At 42.8% G+C, this 3,232-nt stretch overlaps 1 pseudogene; it reads left to right on the top strand.

The window, feature by feature from the left end:
* The first annotated feature begins 2,400 nt into the window (after positions 1-2,400).
* Positions 2,401-2,956, top strand: LOC115071429 (annotated as a pseudogene).
* The last annotated feature ends 276 nt before the right edge of the window (positions 2,957-3,232 follow it).

Below are 3,232 nucleotides of genomic sequence, written 5' to 3'. Positions count from 1 at the left end.
GTTCCGTTTCGGGTCACGGTCCTGCCTTGTATGAGGGCAAGCGCAAAGCGCTACAATCCCCGGCTTCGCTGGGGCTGCAGGGAGGGGGTGGGGAGAGGCATTATGAAACCTTGAAGCTGCCAAATTAACTTCTCACCCTTTCAATCACACTCCAGAGGATAAAAGCCGAACATGTCTGCCTCAGAAACGGGCTCGGTTTACACCAAACAAGTTCTTTCTCTAATTTATCAGCCCAGCTACTCTTCTAATTACGGAAAATCTTGACTGTTTATGAAGCCCCTTTCAGAGCGGCGCAATGAACAGTGAGCTAGGAAATGGGTCGTGGAGACTTTTTGTGGACCAGGACTTCCCCAAACTACTTATCAAAGTAAATAAAAAACAAAACGTTCCTGGTTCCTGTTGTTTTGCTCCCTTGAAAATGTTTTTCCGTGTTCTAACAGGCAAAAATAAAATTGAAGAACCGCAGCAGGTAAACACAGATCATTAAGTCTTCCAAAACGGTAAGTAAAGTTTAATTAGGAACACAGAGGTGAAACTGAGAGCCGGTTAGGGGAAGGGGAGCCCCTCAGCTTAATTCATCAACTGGCAGGCTAATTCCAAGGACAGTGATTTGTCCATTATATGGAAATAGATGATTAGGGTCATTCTCTAAGACAAATTTACTTTTCTGCACACTCTAAATCTGTTTAGTCACTTTAAAGGTGTCAATTATTGGAACAGGCTAGGACTATGAATTTCTTAGTAATAGCTTTAATAACATTTTGAAATGAAAAGCAGATACCTTGAAGTCAGCCTACTTTGAAAAGACCTACGAGGCACTCTGGGTTTAATTTGTGTAGCATTCTACATCTGGAATCCCTTATAATTAAAACTAAAAACTGAACTGCTACTTCCACCTGTCAAATGATGAAAAGATGAATGCACTAATAAGTTATAAATAGCCCAACATGATAGAGTTTACGTTTGAGTTCTGTACAGTAAAACAGAATTCTGGACAGGAGGCTAAAGGTCTTTGGTCATTACTAATAACATTCTCAGTACATTCTCAGTATTAACCTGTACGTCTTACTATAACTGCTGACTGGGTTTGTTTTTTATTAATAAGAGCTGATTAGTGTGAAGTCTTTGCTTTAAAAGGATATATAAATTTCAGATATATAAATTTTCATCCCCAAACTTTGTTTTCAGCATTTTTGAAACTCTTTTTCACAGCTTCCTGTAACAACTGCATGCAGTTGTTAAGTTCAGTTTTCACAAATATCTGTCAAACATCCATAGTACATAAGGCCTTGTGTCAGCCCTGGGGCTGTGCTGCTGTGTAAAATGGGTCTTTCTTTGTAGGTTAACTTAGAAATAGGAAAACTTACAGTAAGTAGGAAAACTTACATTAATTTCTTCCCATTTCTTCAAAATGACAAAAAATATGCATTTTGTTGGCCTAGATTCTGCTAAGAAAAAAAAAAGCAATTCTCTAAAATCTCTGGCTGTCACTCCAACTAAAATAACAATGGTCATTAAAGTGCCCTTGGCCTGTCACTGATATTCAGAAGGTTAATTATTTTAAAAGGTAAATCCTGAGTTGTAATCCCTACTGAAGCTATTTGGAACAACTCCCTCTGCCGAGGTTGAGCTGTGTGGGCGGCCCCTAAAGGCTCATTTTTCTTATTACACAGTTGAGCTTCCATGTCATGGAGTAAAACTGGAAATATCATATTTTGAAAAGAGCATCAATTCTCCTGGAGAAAAAAACAGCACGGGGTTTTGCTGGTGGTTGATGGGTCTTTCCACCTGATGGACACTGCATGGGGTAGGGATAGGGGTATCCCCCTAACTGCTCCTTCAACACAGTCACGGGCATTCACCTCAGAGAGGAGCACTCTGGGGACAACCAAGATCACAGTGAGCCAAACTCTCCCTGAGCGAAAGTATACCTACCAAGAGAACTCCCATTTGGCTTAACCCTTTGGGGACACTAAAGACCCCATTAAATTCCTACTTTAGAGAATCTCATGTATAAGGAATCTTTGTAAGCATGGACACATTCCATTTAAGGAAAAGTGTGACTTGATACACTTATTCAAGACACATGGGTCACAAAGTGGCTACCTAAGTTCTCAATTCAGCCTGAAGACACATTCCATGTAGCCAGCATGCTTGAATTCATAGCAGCATTATTTGCAATAGTCAAAAGGTGGAAATAACACAAGTATCTATTGGTGGATGAATGGACCAAAATGTGAACTACATCTAATGGACTATTACTCAGGCATAAAAAGGGAAGCTGTTGTACATGATCATCATAGCAGCAGCCAAGCAAGAGTCCCAGATGGCACAGCAGAGCCTGGCATGGACACAGAGACCGAAACAGTGATGACCAGGGTGTCTGAGTAACTCCTTAATTGCATGGAGGCAGAGTCTCCACCATGGGAGTGAGGGCCAAGGACTCCTGCAATGTGGAAGGCAGGCTACAGTCTGCCCTGGTTCAGCCCCCCGAGGATTCTGGACGCAGGCCTTTGTGGACAATGATAAGGACACAGGCAATAGCTTTAGCAGGTAGCTGGTGGATCTAAAGACTATCCAGAACAAGACTAAGCAGGATATGAAGGTTGCCCTAGACAGCACAGGCTCCGAGCTGAAGCAGATTCACTGGGTCACAGATCTTCAGCCTGCCAGGCAGAAGGTCATGAATAAGGAAGGATAAGACATTGAGAGAAACAAAAGGGAGCACAGGAGCCAAGACCACTGTGGCTGGCTCCACTCGAGATGTTTCCTCATCAGTAAATACTCCAAAGAAGCTGCCAAACAGGATGGAAAAGACAAGCAAGAACAAAAGAGCACCCTCTGCAGGCTGAAGCAACACAGGACAGTGCGGATGAAGGAAACTCAAATGCCACTTGTTACACTCTCCCAGAGTCCAGCCAGTGGCATCCTTTTCTGGCCTGAATCATATGTCTAGAGGAAAAAGTGAGATTCATCTCTAAGCTAGAGCAAGACCAGCCGTGAATAGACTCTAAGGAGAAATTGCTCACAGGCTCCATTCAAGACGTGTGTCATGAACCTGACATGGGATCTGAAGACATGGTACAGGCTTCAGTTGTGCCTCACAGATGTCTCTTGCTGCTATGTGTACTGAGTTCCAACTCAGTATGTGGACACAAGTAAAGATGCTGTGCCAGGCAAATGGCAGTGTCAAGGACACTGACCCAAAATGAAGGAGACTGCTGGGAGGGAC

Source organism: Nannospalax galili, unplaced genomic scaffold (genome assembly GCF_000622305.1).
Source record: "Nannospalax galili isolate Female #2095 unplaced genomic scaffold, S.galili_v1.0 scaffold336, whole genome shotgun sequence".
Lineage (NCBI taxonomy): Eukaryota > Metazoa > Chordata > Mammalia > Rodentia > Spalacidae > Nannospalax > Nannospalax galili.
The sequence above is the reverse complement of the archived record's forward strand: the minus strand, read 5'-3'. Positions and strand labels throughout refer to the sequence as shown.